Raw genomic sequence first — 22,794 nt, 5'->3', positions numbered from 1 at the left:
AAGTTTGCTGGAAATCCACTCACGTTTTATTTTTTCAAAACTGTCAAATGAATGCACATACAATTGTCATATAAGCTCTGCACAAAAACCCACCAAACTTTGTAAACTCATTCGAAATCAGGGCAGAAATATCCCACCCATCAACTCCCCAGACATTATTTCATAAGTTTCACAAGTGCAATGCTCAGAAAATATTATTGTCCCGAGGGTTGGCCATGTATTTTTACACATATGTTGCTCTATCGCAAACATTTCCAATTCACCTTACCTCACTTTTCCTCTTTTATAAACATACGAAATCTGGCAGCAGGGCACGTCCATCTTGTGCTATTCTTATCCATTGCTGCATCTGCCTAAGGTAAACTTCCCTGACATCTCTAAATCATATGCCCCGCCCCTGAGCCTCACATCACCAAAGCTAGTGATATTCTCGACCTTTCCCAGTGATGTTCCTCGCCAGAGTAGCCAATCGTGCCCATAATCACCTACGTGACGCAGAACCCGAAAATCAACACAGATCGACTCACAACACAGCACGTCACAAATCAGAATATTAAACCGTACTTTAAAAGAAAACAACAACACTGTACAATTTGTAAAGTACTTTTATTTCACGATAAACGCTCCGAGAACATCCGACTATTGCCATATTGAATCAAATTGCAAATTTGTTTCTTCGCCCACAATCCAAAATGTTTATCGTGAGGCACGCATTGTTCTTTTTGCGTGCACAAGGTGTTCGTTTTCAGTAAAAGAAGCGCTTCGGTTGCACAGTGATATCCAGGGATTCTGCATCAACTTGGGTCTAGACCACCGAAAAGGATGTTATGTACTCCTAATCGCTAGTACAGCGTAATGGCATATGGGCCTTGGGCGATCGTCCCAAAAAAGAGTCTCTGTGATCCAGGTGTTGAGAACTATGTTCAGTTGCCGATTGAAAAAGCCATCAGTTGGCATCTGGAATCTATGACAATCGCAGAAAGGCAGAATGTATCTGTTTCGAAAACATAATAGAAAATGTGTCTCAATACCCAAACTTTATTACAATTCATCAATTGACTTATTAATTCGGCATAGAGTTTGAACTAACGATTAGCACAGACATCGAACAATCTCAACAGAGAGAAAACAACATGGAAAGTGATACACAATTCGATATGGTCATACATTAAATTTTAATTAAATATTAGCGTTGAACCGGGGTGAACTGAGTGGTGGTCTACATGCACATCGATGCTGCACTCCCCATAACCACATTAAAAAGACAACTACACACAAAGATTGTACTTGCGTTTCATTGCAATAAGCCACACAGAACAGACAAATAGAATTTAACCCAAAAATAATCTTCAGATAATAATAAGTTAATGCTTGTTCCGGTATAAAATTGTCGAAAATCAAATTTACATTATATTCACCATTTCAATTCTCTTGGCGTAAGTCAGACCGTAACGCTCACTACGTTCGCACCAACGATTCTCCATAATCTGAATTTACATGTTCCTTACACACTTTTGGAATGCATAACCTTATCATATCTTCATTATTACAAACCTCCTTTCATTGAATTCCTTTCGTAATGGTCCCTTTCTCTCAATGTCAAAAAACAATTGAACCTTATACTGTGTGTCCGATGCGTGGGCTTCCTTAGCTCGCAACCAAATATTCAAAGCTGGTGACCTTCACTCAGAATCAAAATACATTCTCACTTTGCAACAACTTGCCTCACCGCATCCATGTGAACAATTATTCTCATTCACGTCCATCAGGTACTGCAGGTGGCTGCCTGAGCTGCCAGGCTCTAGGGGGCACTAGTATGACTCCATTATTATTTTAATTACATTTGAACACAGAAACATTAGTCCTTTATTTGCCACACTCTGGGTGTACCACCAGCACATCAATTTATAAATATCAAGCGTTTTAATTAAGAGCGTAAAATAACCTGAAATTGCTTCTATTTAATATTAATAAATATTGGGCAACCAATATAAACAATATAGAGTAACGGGCATTCGGAATGTAGTATTACTCTGTAATACCAAAAGGTAAGGTTGGTGTTGCAGACTGCAGAAGCAACAACCTATATTTACAAGTCCACAATTCCATGATTATACATCTCCATCCCTTGAATGCCAAAATGCAATCTCTTTCGCCTGTACTTTAGGCACATATTGTGGAACACCTCCAAATGTACCGTGTGACTTTCGCGACTAGAAAACACCAGTTTTTTGCTTCTTACAGCCATATCCCATCATATGCTCATCAACCCTCACCTTCCCAGAGATCATTTGATAAGTTTAACAGGTGCAATGTTGTGTTTTTTAATATGTTTTTACCACGATGTCCGCGAACACCAAACACGGATCCAAGATGGCGGGCGCATCGAAACAATCCGACGCACCTCATGCTTCGTCCCAACCAATCAGCGAACAAGTCGTCTGTCCGCAGACATGACGCAAGCCGATTACCCAATCATTGTCCTCTCCGCAGAGCGAACAGGGAAGTGAGTCCGCGGAGCGGACATAGATATCACACATTTTTTGTGACCTACTTTTAGTAGTTTTTTTAAAAAAATGGCTGGACGCATTTTCACCAAATTTACAAAAGCATGCTTTCGGGACCGCGCCGCTGCTCCTGCCACGAATTTGGTGAAAATCCATCCAGAGGTTTGGGTTGTAGGCGTGAGCAAAGTTTTTTCCCCATTCAGTCTATGGGAAAAAAGAAGTTTTGAGACCCCCCCTATAACTTTGCCCCCCCGGACCAACCCTCACCAAACATTTTGCAGAGTGGGCCATATACTTTTTTTGCAAAGTTTGGTGAGGATTCGTCCAGGGGGGGTGAAGTTATAAACCACCCAAAAAGTGCTCTTCCTATTGGATTAGCAATTTAGCCATAACTACACAGCCACTACCGTGGCTGTGTAATATATATATATTGGCGGCTTTCATGATTACTTAGTCTACTTGTGTTTCAGTATCTGTACAATTATAAAATGGCTTGCTTTTTCTGCAGTGGTCCTTGCACAGGCAATCTTCATTCCGCATATGAAATGTTACTCGATTCTTTACTTCGTCATCAGATTCAATAAGGTTTATTCACCTTCTCTCTTGGCATCTCTTCTCGGTGCGTCGTCTTTGCTTCATGTGATGTCACCAATCTCCTCTTTCATTCATCTTTACAGTTATTCCAGGATCTCTCCTAAGAGGCCATCAGCACTCTGAGGATACAGGAACAATGTTTTTCTTAATGGATACCTTGTCTCAAAGGCTTTTCCGTGTTATAGGCATCATTACTGGTGTTTTGCTTGTCACAATTTCCGGTTCCCAACACATAGGCAAAACGTGGGCGGAACTTCTGGTAGAGATATTTGGCTCCTCCTCTACACTATTGTTCCTTCGAATGCAGAGTATGATTTTGTGTAAAAAGTTATCTATCACATGCTGAGATACATAAGGAAAGAAAGATACTACAGACTATTCATGCAGATAATTTGCTGTGACAGATTGGGACCAAAAATAACCTTTTTTCCCAGCATCGCAGACATGTGGTCCCTGAAACAAAGGTAAACGTTAGCAAACAACTAAAGTACAATTTGATACATATTTCAATATCATTGTGTCATTATTTCCTGATTGCATCAGTGCAATATCTTGTGTAAACATTTCTTAGTACCAAAAACCAACATGTTCCCAAACATAAGAGCTGAAAATAAATATCCCTGATATCAAATGCTTGTCGCTTAACAATGGCTCAATAAATACACATACACTTATACAAGTAATGAGGATGAAACAGTTCTTTCAAATGCACGGTGAGATTGTGTCCCCTGTGGTGGTAGGCTATGGAAGACTAATGTGCTTGCAGATGTTTTGCTGTGACAGATTTGAACCAAAAGCCCTCGGCCACATCAAAAACCTATGAATCATCTGTGCTACAAAGCTTTTCTGCAGGGCTTCATTGAAGAAATGTCTGAATTACTTTATCAAAGTCTGCAGAGTCAGCCAGGTCTGAAGTGCAAAATATGAATGTCTCTCTTCACCCATTGTTGACTGGAAGTACATTTTGATCAACTTCAGCCTGCTAATACTGCATTTAGCAGTGACACTACTTACAGGCAAAGTGAGAAATATTCTTTACAAATTAGCAAGTTCTGGGTATTGGCTATCAATAAAGGCAGCAAATTGTTTATCCTTAACTGCTTGTTGTCAGAGAATATTTCCCTATACAGTGCACAAAAAGAAGACTTCTCTTCCACAGCATCAGGCACAGAGACCTCACCTGCCTAAAATGTAGTTGACTCTTTCAGTGTGTCTGAATTATCTGAGCTGGTAACATGTTTAGGCTCCAGTGTTTAGAATGTGTGCATAGTATTTCTAAAATCTTGAAACCTCACTGTCATCTGAGCAATGAAAATATCAACAAGAACATAAAAGGTTTCAACTTTGAATGCCTGCCTCTTATCATCAGCTGCTTCATCATGAAAGCTTTTCTTAGCCCTCTTCCTTTTTGTTGAAAGTGTGATGTCCCACACTCTTCAGCCATGTTTCTAGCATCTGATCCAAACCGATCAAATATATTATCTGACAAAACCTTCTCTAGTTCCTTACAACATGTGAAAACCATGTGTTCTGCAATCACTAAGTCACTACTTTGCTAATACATTGACATTGTATGCACAGTTTCCAGGACTTTGTGCCAATCAAATATAAATAATTTAAACTTTAATGTTTCATTTGCATTTTAGAGCCCCTCTGCAGCCCAAAGAACTTTTCCATTTGCATTTGGAATACATCCAGTGGATATTTGGTGCAATGCTACGCTAATTGCTACAATGTTTTGTTTCACAGAAGCTACTGCCCTTTTATGACTAGTCCACCTATTGTCAAATATTTTTAAAGTCAGCGCTGTTTCCTTTTGGTTGTGCACTGGTTACTCTACCTGCAAAATGTTCATGCGTGGCAAACTGCTTGTAAGGAAAGTGTACAGTGCCTCAAGTGTACCAAAAAATATGTTTCCTTTCATACATGCATGTGCGGCATCAATCAGCACAGGTTTAAATTGTGTGCAGAAAAGTGAACATGTGAAGCTCTGGGCGAGACTTGTTTCACAAGTACTTGAAGTCTAGGAATACATTTGAATACACTGCTTGCCCCATCATACCCCTGCCCACAGATGAAGGAAACATCCAGTTCCGGGGAATCTAAAGTCGATGTCAATAGTTTATAAAAGTCTGCTGATCCTGCTTCAGGAAGTTCAGCAAATGTTACAAAATGTTCAGCTGCATGACCAGATGATGTCACATGTCTAAGAGGTAACGAGAATTGATCAACTGTGCTAACATCTATTGTAGAGTCAACAATGACACTATAGAGTTTGGCCATTTTAACTTCTTCAAAGATAGCGTGCATTGTCTCTTTCACTAGTGCACAAATGAAATCATTCTGGATGTCATGGATCAAATAGTTTTAATTCCGCTTACCATGAGCAATATGCTGTGCTAAAACATTGTCATACTTGGACATCATCTTAAGTAACTCCAAAAACGTTCCTTCATTGGACGTACTTCCCAATCCTGTGTGTTCCCGGTGTCCACGGAGAAGCATAACTTGCTTGGCTAGATACAATATAGCATCAAGCAGTCGCCTTAGAATACCACTGTTTTTCTCTATAATTTCACTTTCAGCTTTTATTAGCACAGAAATAATAGGTCAATATTGAGTAATTCTAAATGTGGCTATTTGTAGATGTTTCTTAGATTTTCAGTGTATCTTAGAAAGTTTGTGCATTATAATGTTTTATGTTCCTTTTGTAAAAATTTGAAAAAACACAGCTAGGATCAGACCAAATCTTAGAAAAGTACTCATTTTTGTAATGGGCAAATAGCCAACATGTCAAGCAAAAAAACCAGTAACTTCTTGGAGAATCCACTAACCACTGCCGTACTACAGATAATTCACCTGCAACCTTGTTTGTATACCATTATGGGCTAAATTCTCAAAGATTGGTGTTGTATGGACATTTTCTATAGCCATCTTTTAAACCTAGGCTGACATGGACCAGCTGCAAGAAGTACTCGAACTTAAGGTGTAGACATTGCCCTGCTCTGAAAGAGGTATCGATCCATTGGGTAATCTTACTCCAAGTCAAGTGTGGCCTGCAATTTTACATTCCCACTGCATTCCCCAATCTCCTTAGTATCCATGTCTTGTAGTACTTGTGTGCCAACATTGGAATCTCCAAAGTTTTATTGCAATCAGCAGTTGTATGACCAAACATAACTTCAGGCTGGGTAACTGTATGTTGAGCGATCGGGATCCTCTGCAGATTCAGTAGAGCATTGTGGACTCTCAGGAATGTCACTGCATGATTGATGATCTGTGGAATATTTCGTGATTGGAGGAGGAGTAGTGGACAGATGTTCATTAGCAGAAGCATGAGAGATAGAATGAAGGAGATTTTCCTGCTGAGTTCTGAAAGCAAGGATTGAAAGAATCTTGTAACGACAATAACATAATTCAGTTGGTAAAAACAAATGGCATTATTTGAATGGGCAATAACGTACCTTTGCACCTGCTTGTCAGTGGTACTTTTGGGCTTGAACACAGACAAAATATCTTGAGAGGATTTTGCTGCTTCGGCAAGTTTTACTTTGTTGACCTGCTTTCGTCTTGTGGCACCAGACCTTTTTTGTGTAGCTGATGACTCTGGATTCATGTTGCTCTATTCCCTAGTTCTGCAGAAACAGAAGGAAAGCAACACAGATTAGCTATTCATTTGAGGTTGTGGTGCATACTCAGTAAGCACAGTAGCAACCTCAATCAATATCGAGCTAAACACAGATATAATGTATACACACTTCAATTGTGCTGTCCCTTATATAGACCTATGTTTCAAATGTCTTTCAGTTATGCCATACTGTACTCATTCTCAATCAAAGGTTAATGGCATGTACGTATGTGTGTATGTCACTGGTCATGTTGGATTGATGAATCAAATGTAATGTCTGGTGCTGGTAGGGGTTGACACCAGGCTAACTAGGTTCTTCTTGACTGATTGAAAACAGCAGGAGCTACTTTTGTTAGATGAATTAATAACATGTCAGCATGCCTGAACCCAGTGGGAAAGGAGAAAGAAAACCTGCCACAACCAGTGATGTAGCTGAGCATGGCAAGGAGAATGGGTGCACCTTGGGAGGATAGCTCAGCGGGAACATGCTCGCCTTGGAAGCAAAACGACATGGAGCAACACACGTTCGATCCCCAGGTCCGCGCTTAGAAACCTCTGTGTATTAAGTGTGTTATAAATAACCTATCATATCATATCACCTACATCCTACGGCCTCTGCCCCCATATCCTCTGCACCTAACATATAGTAATGATTCCCCCATTCCACAAATTGTATTTTTAGGACCTGAGCCCTGTTCATTTAATTAACATTTGAAGACCTTAAAAATTCTTACTTCCCTTCCTCAAGAATGCCCAGTTAAATTGGCTTTATTGCACTACAAGGCAGGCATAGGCAGACTCAGACTATAGGGCAATAGGGCAATGCCTGAACCAACAATGCAAAAGGCCAGTGTGGGCACGTTTTTTGGGTCAAAGTGGGGCACCTATTTGTGGGCCAGTTTGAAAAGTTTCTTCACCATGCACCTAAGGAGTTTTGACCAGTATTACTGAATAAATATTCTTTAAAATGCACAATTTGCATCACAGTTGAACAAAAACCTACCGCTTGGGTACTACTCAAACAGATTTTCACAAAAGGAATACATTTCCATTTGCAACTGTACCGGCGTACGTTACGTAGTGAAAGGAAGAAGCTAGGAAGAGCTGCTGAGGCAGAGAGAGAGTAAAACAGAGAGAACGTAGCCTGTTCAACTTGAGGTCAAAAGGTCCAACGGGGTGAGGATCTTGACGTACATAGTTCAATTGTGTAGGGGAGCTTGATTTCTGTTACCTGGAGAAAACATTTCAGGACCTTGTTTGTGCCACTGCCCAGTTTAAGGTGCTGGGCACAAGGGAAGATGGTATGTAGTCCTTTGGATGCAAGGAAAGACATTGCAAGACATATGAGGTCACATGTCTCAACAGTGCAAGGATCTTTCTGTGCATGTTGTGAGAGAATGTGAGGAGCTTTGGGAACTTGGTTAGTGTAAGGTGCTGGGACAAGAGCAGTGTGAGGAAATGTGGTGCAGGGTCTGTGCTGGGGCCTGTTGCGGAGGGAGTCACAGCACATGGGCTAATGTGCCCTGCAGCTGCAGTTTGTTGGGAGCCTGGACCGCGTTGGACCACAATTCCCATGCTGCCTTGTGGGAGTACTGCCTGGTGCACATGCAGATGAGAACCCCTTAACAAACTCCTCCCCGACCGTACCGCGTGCTAGCGATATTGGAAGAATGCAGGCATGGGCCAGCAGAGTCAGAAGCGATGTGTGTAGGCGGTGAGGAGCAGGATTCAGGATGTGTAGTGGCAGCAACAGGCAGAGCAGGACTCTGGAGCTCTGTCTCTCTCTGCTCAGCTGCCCGCTTCATTAGTCAGCATGCTGTGGTAACGAGCAGGTTACGGGCTGATCGGCATCCAACGCTGGTGTTTGCTCCACCTGGGGACACTCCGGAAGGGTTCCCCAGGCTTCAGTTAAGTACTACACCACAGCATTATGTGTGGGGCATTGTGTCACAATGGTTGCTATATGGAGGACCTATTCTGAGCATGAAAGTGGAACTGGCCCATTCTGAACATTCAAAATTGACATAAGCTAAAACAGGCAACATGAACACTTCAATTTGCTCATGTTCATGTTGCTATGCTTAACGCTTCATGTTTGCGCTGTTTGCTTGTCCATGCTGGATTCCATTACCACGAACATTCATGGTGTGAAAAAAGCAAAGCACCTTAGTTTCAAGCCTCAAGGTTCCCAATGCTATGAGCTCAAAGTCACGAAACTTCACATGTTATGTAGAGTCCATGTGCTTGCTCAATGTGCTTGTTGTGTTTACATTTGGTCATTGGATTGTGGCTTTTTGCTTAGAGTAGGAGGGCAGGGACGTCATTTCACCAAAATGCCAGGGGTAGCGGAAGTGACATCACACGACCCTTAACCCCCTGATGACATCACAGGAAGTGATGTCATTTGACCCCCACCACAAAGTGGATTCGCGTGAAGAGATGGAACACGACCTTTCACCCTTTGACAAAACAGAAAGTGGCATCACATAGCATTGTACACTACGGAAAATATGGTTACGATATCACTATAATGTGATGTACATTTCATACAAGAATGGATCGCCATATGTATTGTTAAGATCAGTGTTTATAGGCCCATATTACGAAATTACTGTGAATGCAAGCAGACAACCATGACCAAATGATAATGATGTGTTATTATATAGCACTGACGCTTAAGCGCTTTATATAGAAAAAATATACACCCAATATCACCCAACCTGTGTTGTTACTCATTTATCGACTTCAGAAGGATGAAAGGCTGAGTTGAGGTGTTTAAGAACAGACTAAATCAGTGACACACCCCCTGAAGTGTGCCTGAAATAAACCTGTAATGAGTCTAGCAATTATTGTATAGAATTCCAGAAAGGCACATTATTTGGTATTCCTATTCTTTCCAATTTAGGGTCAGTGCTGAAAGTTTTAGGCTTGTGCCACCTTTCTTCTTTTTTAAGGGCCTGAACAAGAAGGTCAGCCACTCCAGTAGTAAAGAGCCACATCGTGCTGGCCACTCCCAGGAGCTTGCATGAAAAAAAAAAACGTTTTTGTTCTACTTTTTTTTTTAGATGTCTCAACGGAGTCCACAGAGGTCGCAGTTGCAACTTCTGGCGACCCCCAAATGACGTCCCTGCAGGAGGGGAGGGGATTACACTCTAATCAAGAAGGGTGTGCTTTGAAGTAGGGTGTGTCCTTGATCAAGGAAGGACATGATATGTGTTACTGCCTGATTACATCTCAAAACTGCTGTAGGTAAGCTAGAGGTGTACGTGCCAAACAAGATGTATGTGTGTTATGTTTCTATCCTAATTTCCCATACCCTATCCAATCAGCATTCCCTAACCCTCTTACTGGTGTTACTTAACTTCCCTTACCTGTCCACAATTTCTCTCTATCTTTCATCCCCCCATTGGCTGCCTCGAATTACCTGTTATCGCAAGAATCAGGAACCCGTGCCAACCAAAGTGGGAGGGTCGACTACTATTCGGCTTACGTGGTCAGGAAGGAGTTGTGAGATACTCGTAGGGCGTGATAAGCGGATCTGTGGTGCTTGGGACACAAGGATAGCCATTACAAGCAAAAAATGGGGCCACAAGCCCATTATGTGATGTTTGTGTACATGGTCTAAAAGCGCAAGGGAGCTAGAGTGTCATGGGGAGACAGTGCGAGGAGTTTGGGGTATATAGATAGTGTGAGAACAATGAGACCTAATGACGTACAGTGGAATGAGCTTGAGCTACATTTAGGGCCAGCATGTGATTTTTCTGTGACATGGACAGACAGTGCAGAATGTTTAGGAGGCAAGGTCATATAGAGTAAGTAACTTGGGCTGCATGGACAAAACCTGTGAATATCATGAACCACACAGATGGTGTGTGAACCTCGGGACACATGAACAGACTGAGAGGCCTTTGGAATCATTGGGCAGTCAGTGTGAGGATCATGGGGCACAATGTGGGAGGCTCGAGCACATGCAGAGAGATTCAGGAGAGGTGCGCCAGATTAGGATAGTATTACAGAAACGTTGCACATGTGCAAGTGAAGTTAGCACCAGGTATTCAAATTATGTTTTTTGGGCTAGTGTAATTTTTGCCCAAGTGCTCCTGTACTGGTGCAAAGTTCCTGTGATACCTTCCATACAAAATGGATGGTATTACAGGAACATGGCAGGTAGTATGAGGAGCTGGGCACCTGGGCTTTTTGCGTTTGTTTGCGACATAATGACAGTACACATAGTACGGGAAGGTTAGTGTCTATGTGCAAACCTTTGAATAATTCCCTCTGCCATGAACGATTTTGTCTTCCATGTCCCTAAACGTGTCACCGTTTCTGAGAAACAAAGCCACAATATACGTCCAAGTTCATCAACAGGAGGGCGGGAGAGAGAGAGTGAATGCATTAAGAGAGTAGGGAGAAGGCATGAAGCTGGGAAGATGGGGTGAACAGAGAAGAGAAGGTGAAGTCATGATGCTAGTTGCATAACCGTCTCACACGACACTCCTCACGCTCACCTAATCTGTCACTGTGCTCAAAGGCTTGAGGGGTATGTTTGGCATGCCGTCTCCTCAGTATGTTATTGATGGAATGAATTTTCCTTTGTAATATTTTATTGCAGGCATCAGGGAGAAGCGGCCACATTTTCTATCCAAGGCCTTGGCCTGTGAGGTTAATTTCCGAGTTTTTTCCCACAGGTTTATTTGCATGCTTGTCTCGTTTGCAGAAGTGTCGATCATGACCCCTAGGTATTTAAATTCCATTACCTGGTCTACGTTTGTGCAATCTATCGTCCAATGATTTGGTTTTCTGTTTGTTTTAGTAGATTTCTCGAGAACCAGGATTTTAGTTTTTTCCTTGTTGATTTCCAGGTTGTTTTCAGTTATGTATATGTTCAAACTGTCCAACTGCCGTTGAAGACCGATCGGTGTCTGGTCGATCAAAATGATGTCGTCGGCATATTGAAGCCTTGGAATTTCCGTGCCTCCCAGTTTAGGTGGAAAAATTCTGGATGGATCGCTGGAATCTTTGAGATCTCCAAGGAAAGCTGTGAAGAGTGCTGGGGCCAGGGGGCAGCCCTGCTTCACTCCTCTGTCAGTCGGAATTTCTTCTGACAGGGTGCCTGTTTGATTGAGTTTCACTCTGACAGTTGTTTTTGAGTGTAGAGCGATTATTGGGTCGAGGATCTGCTCTGGCATTTCCATCTTTTCAGTTTCGCCCAAAGGAGATACCGGTCGATCTTGTCGAAGGCGTGGGTCAGGTCAACGAAGGCCAGATATATCTTTTTCTCTTTTTCTCTTGCCAGGTTTTTTAGCATGCTCAAGAGCATAATATTTGTTGTTGTTCCGGCGTTTTTAGTGAAGCATGCTTGCAGTGGTTCGTTGCATGGCGAGTGTTTTGCCCACTGTTGGAAGCTTGCGAGCAGATAGGAGCGTACATTTTCCCTATTGTGTCCAATAGGGCTATCGGGTGGTAGTTTGATGGGTCAGATCTTTTGCCCTTCTTGAAGATTGCTACCACCGTTGCTGACGACCAGGAGCTGGGGAGTAAATTTGATCGACTGATTTCCTTGAAAACGATACTGATGAAGGAAGCCCATAGGGCTTGATGGGTTTTAAGATAAGTATTTGTTATCCCATCTGGGCCAGGTGCTCTTGAAGTTTTTAGGTTCTGTATCGCTCGTTCAATGTCATCTTTGTTGGAGTAGTCTTTCCAGGGTATGGCACTCTGAACATGAGTGTAGTCCGACTTTGTCGATGGTTTCTGAAATAGTGTGATCAAATGTTTTATCCAGCGTTATTGTAGTGTTTGAGGGTATTCCTACCCCTTTTACAAGGCTCCAGAATTCACAGGAGTTTTTTCCGTTGACCTTTTTTAGCATCAGCTCGGCATCTTGCTGATATAAAGTAGCTCGATGAAATTTTAGCCAGCCAGTATATTTCTTGGCCTCCTCTTGATATTGCCTCTTAATCAATGGTGACTTTGTTTTTTGTGCTTGCCGTTTGAGTTTTCAGAGGCCTCTTTGTTACTCAACCAAAAGTTTGTTATAGTGATGTGGGCCTTGCAAAGCCGTCACAAATTTTTTTGAGTGATCTTTTTGGTATGGGATCAGAAGTGGTTGATAGTCTATTGTGTATAGACTTGTGTTATTTTCTTCGCCGCTGAGTTTTTGTCTGTATAACTCTGATAGTTCCAGGATTCGGTCATTTATCATCCATAGCCGGTTTCCTTGATTGTTCACCTCCACCATTGCTTTCATTGTTGTTTTTGGGGAGTTATCAGACAGCCATCTTGTTTCCACAATGTTGTGATCACTTGCTTTAGCTCGTGTGACGTCAAAAGATATTAAAAGGTTTAGCAGGGCTTCAGAGGTAAAGATGTAGTCTATTGTGGCGTTTTGATGGCCTCTTTCCCATGTTGGTATTTGTTGTGCCTTTGTTGACTTTTGGGCAGCATTGAAAATATGTCTTGAGTCCATCAGTTTCACCCATTTTTGTCCTCTTGAGTCGCCCCAACGTTCCTCTTTGGGGTTGGTACAGGGGTCTTTTGCAGAGGGGCAAGACGCATTAAGGTCCCCACAGATGGCGATCATCGTAATGTCCGTATTGGCTTGGATGTCGTCGATCTCTGCTTCTATGATCCTTAGAAATCTTTCGTCTGTTGTTGCTTTCGGGTTCCAGTACACCGTTATTAGCACTATTGATGATTTCAGTATCTTTTTGCTTGTTAGATCTTTCCTGGTCCATTGCACTTGAATTGAAAGATGACTTTAGGAGAATGAGCGTTTTTTTATGATCTCGAGGCCGGAGCCGCTTCTCACTGCAATTAGCAGTCCTGCCGACGGGCAGCCTATCGTTGCTCTTTTGGCCGGTGCGATTTCTAGTCAATATCCATCTATTGCTGGGGCTTCTGCTAGCCAGGTTTCTTGGAGTGCCAGGATGTTGTATTCCCCCAAGTTGATATCTCCCTGAGTTGTTAGGTGTCTGAAACCCCTAGTGGTCCATGATCCAAGTTTCAGTGAGGCTACTTCGTTTTCATGAGTTGGAGTTTCAAGTCTTGTAGACCTCACATCTAGCTGATATTTATTTATCTTGGAAGTTGAGGGTTTTGGCAGTGATGCCCAAAGTTGTTTGATTGGGCCAAAGGAGATTTAGCTGTTTGTTTTTTCTGCGGTTGGTGAAGGATTTGCATGATGGCTTAAAGTACGCTTTTTTCCCAAAACTGTTGTGATTCCTCGCATCTCATCCTCCGCATGCGGTGGGTTGGTTCGCCTTAGTTCTTCTGCTCTTGGTATAATCGTGGGTTTGATCCTCGGGCGTTGGCTTGAAGATGCTTCGTTTTTCATTACTTGAAGGTGACGGTAGTGATGTTGAGTCTTAAAGTGAGTCCGGGAGGTCTCTGGCGTCGTTTCTCATAGGTCTTTTGCTGGAGCTGGTTTAGACTTTGTATATTCAGTAATGTTGAAACCTTGTTTTAGGAGGATTTCAGAGTCTGTATTGGATAGAATTAATCTTGATGACTCCTTTATGTGGATGTATGCCTTGGCTTTCCTAGCGATATGATGTGGTTCCACGAGAGTAATGTCATACAGAGTTAGTCGTTTGAGGTCTTTTGTGCTTTTCAGGATCTTCATGTTAGTACCTCTGTTCAGGGTTATCGTTTCTTTGTTTGCTTCTGATTGTTCCAATTTTAGAGTAGTCCATTTGTGAGTCTTATGGAGGGGGCTGTGTGCTGATCTAAATTTGTTTTGAGGTCTTTTATCTTTGCTTTGGTCTTGGTAGGCTTGGCCTCTTTGTTTTTTCATGACAGCCGGCCCTTGTGGGCCAGGTTTGTCATTGGAGGTTCTGTATTTAAAGTAGTTTAGTTCTGATTTGTTTTGTCGTGTTGCTTCTTTCTGAGGACGATCTGCAGTAAGAGCGGTTAAAGTAGTGCTTGTCGAGCTGTTTCGTCTTCGTTTTTTTGGTTGATTTTCCTTTTCAAAGGAGCATACCGATGTTGGTTTACAAACACTTGGGAGTTTTTTGTCTCCAATCTCAGGCGAAGAGTGGAGAGTAATGTTCATTGAGCTTTTGTCTAGCATAAAGTCTTCAATAGATCTTGGAGATTTTTGTGCTTTGTTAGCGGTCACTGCGCTAGGGTTTAACATTGTGCTTTTCTTGTGATTGAATACCAGGTAGTTTTGTTTGTCAGAGGAAGCACTTTTTAGAGTGGTGTTTGAGGAATTTGGCTGATCGATGATGATGCAAGTTTGATCATTTGATTTCAGTTCGTGTACGGTACTCTTTAGCCCCACCAGGGATTTCTGTTTTTTACAGTGGCAGGTTTTTCTTGGGTTCCAGAAAATACAAATTGAACTGGTCCTTGTTGTAGATCCGTTTGAGTGTAAGCGCAGGAGCTCTTTGACTTAGGTGCCTCCATTTTGGTGTTGTCAGTTTCTTGACTTAGGATTTCCGAGTTAGGGCAGTCTTTACTTGTTTTCACGCTATTTTCTTTTGCAGTGATGAAACCCTCGATAAATGTTAGCTTGATGTGCATCATAGCAATTAGCGTAGTATGATCTTTTAGTGTCTCGTTAAGAGATTCATAAAGTTTCCCAAATGGTGTTAAACCTATCGTGATTGCCAACATTATTGTCGTCAAATCTGTTTTTTTTTTGTGGGAGTTTCTTTGGGCATTGCAGAATAGTCAAATTGGTTTCTACTTGGGATCTCAAATGATGAGGCCGACCCCTTTGCAGTTTTCTTATCAGTTGAGGAGCGCTCCGGGCGCAGTTTACAGCTGAGTTTTCTTGTATGTCGGTAGTCAAACTGATGTTGTTGTTATTAGGCACCCTGCTGACTTTAGGGATCGAGACAGTCTTTTGTGTTTTCACTGCTGGCTGTAGATCAGTCAGGGCCTCGAGAATCTCATCATCTGTAAGTTCCGAAAGCACCTCGTGGTTTCTTTTCCCTTGTGTGGCAAACAGTTCTTTTAATGAGTTGCAGATCATGGTTTTGGGGGTAGCTCCCGCTGGCGCTCTTTGTTGTCCTTTCTTGGTTTGGCCAGGTCTATTGGCATTTTTTGTCCAAGTTTTTATGGGAATTTTTTTTGAGTTATTTGACTCGCCATTAAGGGTCTGGGCATTTGTCTTTTTCTTTGTCTGGGAGTTAAGTTTGGGGTCGTAAATGTTTTCCCACTCCTCCGATGCATCAGCAGGGATAATTAAATCGTGGGTTTCAGACGCTTTTCCAACGTTCAACTTTGTGATGCTGCAGATCTCCAGTGGGGGAGCTTGCGAGTCCTTGTTGAGACCGGGCTCGCTCGTGTGTGCACAGCCAGCTGGATCCGAGTTCAGCGGGCGGGGCGAGTGAGGGACTCCCTCGTCTTCGAAGTTCCCTGTGTGTATCTGGGCGCGGATCTCCATGGCTGCCTGGAGCACTGCCTCGCCACTGCCCCGTCACGGGCCCTCCGATGTTGGATGGGATGACGACTCTTCAGCCTGAGACACGGCAGGAGGGCGGGGGCTTGCTGAGCCGTGAGGGCTCCTCTGCTCTGGGGAACATTCACGGTAGGGGGAAGCTCCTGAATCATGCAGCAGTTTGTATGTTCCGAAGTTGGTACATTTTGGGCTGCAACCGCTTCTTGTCCATGCCCTGGCTCCAGTGGAGGTAATTCCCTCGCGGTCAGTCTTCCGACTGGCAGCCTGGGATGTCTGCAACACTGGGCACGGGCTGGATATTTGGAGCGTTTCCAACATTGTTTTCTTTTATTTCAGAACTGTTTGTTTTGGAAGGTTCAGCTTCGTGGCTCAGCCTTAGAGTTCTGAGCTTTTGTATATTCGTAGTTTCCAAGAGGGGGGCGTGGATTTTGGCCCCAAGTTGTTGCCCCTTCTTGGGGGATTTTTGTATATTCGATGCTGCTTTTTTTGGGCGCTGTGACCCGCTTGGCGTGAAGCTTGGGCAGAGTCCGATCAGAGTGAAGCTTGTGGGAAGGAGAGCTTGCGGTCTAAGTTTGACAGGATGTTTTGAGGTAAACAAGAGGCTTGAAGGCGGTTGAGGTTGGCGCGAACTTCTGAGGCGCATTTTTTCATCTTCGGTTTCCTCATTTGTGATATCCAAGCAACATTGTTGCCGGTGGTCGGAATCTGATGCCATGTCTCTGCCAGTCCTGACAGGGACTGCAGAGACTACTACTGACTCTGCTGTGACTCCGCGGCTGCTCCGCGGTGTGAGTGGGTATTTGTATCCTCCTGGTAGACAGCAAAAACAGACTCAAGGAAACAGGATAGAGTCCCACCTTCAGAGACTGCTACTCATTCATTTGGCTGGGGCCCCTTTTCTTCACATGTCATGTCCCCCCGCCCAACATTTTCAGCAAAGTTACTCCACTGGTTCACTCCTTAAAGCCAATCATTATTCTCTACCAGCAAATAGCCAGAGTTAGGGGGTTGTGTAGAAAGAGAGACAGAGGTTTTGCATTTGCAGAGCTCTCTCTCTTTTCTTACTTTACTGCAGGGCAAAGCAACCCCGTGCCATTTTCTCTTGGAATTCTGGGGTTTGCAGTACTAAATAACCCACTACAAGTCCCAGAATTCGAGGAGAAAACTGGACAGAATTGCGTTCATATGGAGTGAATTGGGAAACGTGAGACTTAGGCTCTCTGGACCTCAGTCCATATTTAACTGAGTTTTCAGATAGTGGTTGGAGGAGGATATAGAGTTGCATAATGCATGCATTTGTTTTTGCCCAGAGCGTGAATCTTTGGAGCATATCACATTGTAGCACCGTGCTGGTAATTACCAAACATACCTGCTAAACGAAAACACATTGGAAAATCCCAAATGAGTGATTTTACTACATGGATGTGGTGATGACTTGTTTTCACAGCGCCTTGCAGAAACACAGGAATGACCCGAAATACCCCAGTAAATGATGGAACAGAATGCCCATACATGGGTTAAGAAGTTCAGATAGATTCTTAAGAGCGTTAGAAACCCATTTATCTGGCTCATACATAGATTTGCAATCCCACCATCTCTTGCAATTTAAGGAAGATCAAACATTAAAAGAACTGATCATATTATTTCCAATGGTGCTAGACCAAAACAGATATGCAAGGATATGTCCCTGTTGCAAGGAATATGCCTTGTAACTATGGTCCTCATTACGACGCTGGCAGTAGCCGTGTCGGTAGAAACGGTACGGCTGATGGCAGGGTTGTTTTTTTTTTCCAGCGCATGGCAATGGGGAATTACCAGGGCATTACAGCCTCGGCGGTCCCGGTAATTTCCTATAGCCAGGTGCCGGAAAAATTACTCCCCATTTCCAATCGAGTCCTATAGGACTCAATGGGAATGGGGAGGGTGGATGCACCGGCCCTGTGTGCAGCAGTGCCGGTGCATCGGTCAAGGTCTGCGAGCGGGTGCCTTTCCGCCTGTCGGGTCAGACCTGGTGGGCGGAAAGGCACCCGCTTGCAGAACTCAGAGTATGCCATCTGGTAACAAATGTGCCGGTAACTTACCAGCGCCGTTTTTACAGGATCTGCAAACTCATAATGAGGCCGATAACTCATAAAGATATAATTGAATACTCCAGGACCCTTTTTACATCAACATATATGAGCTTTGCTTAATAATTGCATTTTGGAATATACGTGTGGAGCAGTCACAAGAAATGACTTACTTTCCAAACATGATGTGATGAAATATGCCCCGGGATAAAACACAAAGGGCCTCATTACACGGAATGCGGTAAGGGTTTACCGGTACCGGTAAGGGCACCGGTACTGGTAAACCCTTACCGCCTTACTACGAGGTCCCTTTGCGGGACCCGACCTCAACGGCTGGTTTTACCAGCCGTTAAGGAACGGGCCCAAAAAGGGACCTTGGTGCTAATTACGGTACCAATTTTTGCGGTACCGTAATAAGCTCCTTCCCCATTGCCATTGAGCCCTATGGGGGCAAAAATGGGAATGGGGAAGTGCATTGGTGAATGGGGAATTACCGCCCCACTCACCTTGGAGTAAGGCGGTAATTCCGCCATCCACCAAGGCGGACACGGTAAAATATCGGCGGCAACCATGGCGCTAATAGCGCCATGGTTACCGCATACCGTGTAATGAGGCCCATAGTGCCCAATAAATCAGCGGATGTGCCATGGTGCCGTGCCACCCACCCCCACATATACATTCCTCAATGGGTATGTAATTTAACACAGCAAGCAATATCTGTTACAGGATATATATATATATATATATATACACGGCGACTGAACCAGGCCAGAAACGCGGAAAGGTCGAATGCAATCTGCACTCACTCTCATGCCTGCCCTGCAAACACAGCGTGAGCGCACGTGCTCAGATTGAACTCTTGAGTGCCGAAAACGGATGGAATGATTGTGTTTACCTGATATCATTTATTAGCGCCCTATTCTTTGCAAGCTCTCTCTCTGCAATCCAATCAATGTAGGCAGCCAGTTTGAATATCAGAATTGCAAAGAAAATACTGAAAGGAATCAAGCCTAGGGGAATCGGACAGGATCGATTACTCTTTTCTGGTACATGTGTTCACTTTAAACCAAATGGAATAATGGTCGATAAAAACGTTTGATTTTAAAACATGGTCTGTCTGCTGCTTCGGGTTTTCTGTTTGATGGTTTTGCTTTTGAATGTATGCATCAGGCCTCTCCACAATCTCCACCTGGCTCAAGGGGTGGTACTCCACAATGCGGATGCTGTCCTCCGCTTGGAGTGTCAGGGGAAAATGATAACATGCAAGCAGCTAAGTTCATCTGAGCCGTGAAGAGGCATGTGTGGAGAAGAATGAACTCAGCTGAACTCATTCAAGATCGAAGCTCTTAGGCATATGCTCACTGAACATGCTGCTCTTCGAATTAATGACCTGTACCCAGACATTTCCATCTCTGGGCCTTTTCTCCGTGTCAAAATCAATAGGCGCCTTTTTAGGCTCCCACATATCCACGAGCGCTGGGTCAGGTCCGTTACTAGCTCATCCAACTCTTACCTCGCTCTGCTTAGAGCATTCAGACTATGGCTGTCTGGCCACTCTAGCACACGCCATTGTTGTCGGTGCACCATGCTAGATAACAGGGGCTCAACAAAACATACATTTCAGGGGTTACGGGGGCTAAGAGGTGATGGGAGTGGCCCCTTCAGAAAATATATACGTCAAACTTAGAAGCTCCGACCCCACTGTTCCATCCCTCCACCCCCATGGTCTGGTGAGGTGACCAACTAGCAAATAGTATATTTTAAAACGAAATATACAGAGAGGCGGTGTAAGTCTTTCTTCAAAGTAGCAGCTTTAAAGTTGTACTGCATTCATTCAAGTACATTTTTCTGAACAAACACAGTAACACATTAACACCGCCTGCTTCGGGGACAAGCTTCTCTCTGCCTAACAAAATGCAAGTGTTCACATCCAGGGGTGCACCTAGGCTAAAATTTAGGCGGGGGCTAAACCTTCAAATGTTGGAAGAGGCGCTAACTTCAGAGACCGTGAAGGAGCGGCAAACTAACTTGTGCAGGGGCAACTAACTTCATTACTCATTGTAATGAGACTATTCTAGTGCAGCTTCAATGTAACAACCAGTTAACTCTCTCCTTTAAGTCTGAAAACGTCCACTTCTTGCAGATCTTGAAGGTCCTAGAAAGTGTGAAAATGGCAGATTGTGTGCAATGTAAGACAGAGTGTGGGGCAGTACACTGGACAGACAAAGCAACTTCAGTGGCTGGGAGCAACAGGGGAGAACATTTAATGTTGGTTCTACCACAGTTAGTCCGCTGTACTAGAATCTCTGGCACACTGAAAACTGTCCGATTGTAATGGTGTCAACATAATCACTTATAAGCACTCTAATTTTTGCAATTGAAATCAAGTGTGATTTCATTATTTGCCCAAGATCACACACTTATGCTAAACATCGAAGCAGGGATTTTAACCCACCTTGCAATTTGGGCACGGCCACATTCTTCCATGCTTTACTTGGAACAAAACAGTTTTGGGTGTCAAGACCTACAAAAATACTTTCCTATAGAATTTACTTGCAAAATACACACATTGCATAGTAAAGCATCAGGACAACATGTAAATCCTTATAGCAGCATGTTGGGCCAAAATAATACCAGTGTACCTTTATTTTCCACATCCCGAATATAAAACTATAAGATGCAAAAGGCAAAATATCTATTTACCCACTTTATTTTCAGTGCTTTAAGACTCACAATAAAATAATTTGCGTTATAAACTCACTTATGTTTGGAGATTTGTCAGAAACCTCCAGCGTGTGTTGTTATGTATGGTTTAAGAACATTCAACTAAGGACTTCAAAGCAAACTTTACTTGTTAGTATATCAAGCTTTTAGATGTTATGGTTGTGAACAAATTTTCAAAGGGTGCTTTATTGTGTTGCTCGCTTTAACTGTCAAAGATTTGCAGGGTGACTGGTGATCTTTCAGATGGAAATTCACCATCATGCATAAGAGAGGATTTGCTGCTGATGATGAAAGAAACGTGTTGTTGAGTTCATTATGGCACTGGCTGCAGAGCCCGGGGTGCAGCCTGTGTGTCTCAGGGGGGCTGTGACTCGGGGAAATGGGCAGTGCTTGATCTTCGGAGCCCAGCGAGCAGATGTAGATTTGCCTCGGAAGAAACAAAATGCACAAAACCTTTCAAGGTACACTCGAAGAAAGAGATTGTAGTCCAAAGAAAATACACAAGAAAACAAACAAGTACTTACTTCTTTTTCAGTATTAAATTGACAAACAGTGTTCAACTCCGATTCGGATGCTGGGGTAAGAGGGGCAGCGCATCAAGCCAAATAGGCGGGCAGTATGACAGCACGGTCCATGGCAGGCTGAGGGCAGCAGGCCAGCAGTGCACACTGTCACAAAAACCCATGTGTGCGACAAACGACCAGGTAGGCACGCTGGCTTACTGAAATTAGTTTGTGCATGGACGTGGACTGGCAGACCAAGTTGTTTCAGGGCTGGGCACGTAGATTTGCTACATTCAGTCCTTTTACCCAAGGGAGAAGTCCCTCCCAGTGAGGTCCCTCTTTCCCAGACCTCCAGGGATGGTCTTGCTAAGCAGGCTCACCTCCCTAGCATCCAAGGTACTGGCTCCCGTCTGGGAAGATGGGACGTATAGCCGAGATTCAGCACACTACTCTTACAGTTTTCTTTTAATGGAGAGTGGATTTATCTCTGCAAATTAAAAAGCTTTTCCAGGGTACTTGACTACTCTTGAAATTTCTATTGTTTTGACACAGAGTAGATCTACTCCTGAAATATTTAAGGCTACATCAAAGAGCAGAATGCTGTGACTCGTAAGTCTTTACCAGAGATAGGAGCTACTCCAGAAATGTTTGAATATTTGCCAGAGAACATGACTACTGCATCAAATGTTTAGGCTTTGCTTGAGAGTGGAACTAATCCTGCAATTGTAAAGATTTGTCATAGACAAGAACTACTAATGCAATGTGTAAGATATAGCAAGAGAGAAGGAATACTGTAATTTTTCGGAATTTTCCAGAGTGCCAAAGTACTCCTGCAATATACGAGGCTTCGTATGAGAGTGAGATTATCCTGCAATTTATAATTCTTCTCCAGAGGATGGGAACACATCTGCAATGTTAAGGCTTTGTCAGAGAGCAGGACAGCACCCTCAGTTTGCATGCTCTCCCACAGCGGTCTACAACTCCTTCCAATCTGAGCCCCTCTCCATTAGGGAACAGTTGCACCTCCATGAAAAGCTCTGCAAGAGTGAAAGGTGTTAATCGAGAATGTGCTTGTCCAACGCATTCTCTATTATGGTGTGCCCAACGTTGCCTCACTGATTGGCACAAGACAATACCAACAGTAAATGCATGAATGAATCATCAGACAGTTCCATGGAACCTGCTTATAAGATGGCACAAATCAAACATTATGCACAGATGTTGAGTATTTAGCATAGGCCTGGTGGCGTGTAATGCCTCTGCTGACACTGAGTGTGCATGGGAGAGCATGGGCTCTGAGGGCTGCTTCCCACAGTGTGTCTGGTGAGGTGGTGCGGCATACCAGAGTGGGATGCCACCT

This window comes from Ambystoma mexicanum, chromosome 3p (genome assembly GCF_040938575.1).
Source record: "Ambystoma mexicanum isolate Mex_15411 chromosome 3p, UKY_AmexF1_1, whole genome shotgun sequence".
In the NCBI taxonomy this organism is placed as follows: Eukaryota; Metazoa; Chordata; class Amphibia; order Caudata; family Ambystomatidae; genus Ambystoma; species Ambystoma mexicanum.
This window is presented reverse-complemented; position numbering follows the sequence as displayed.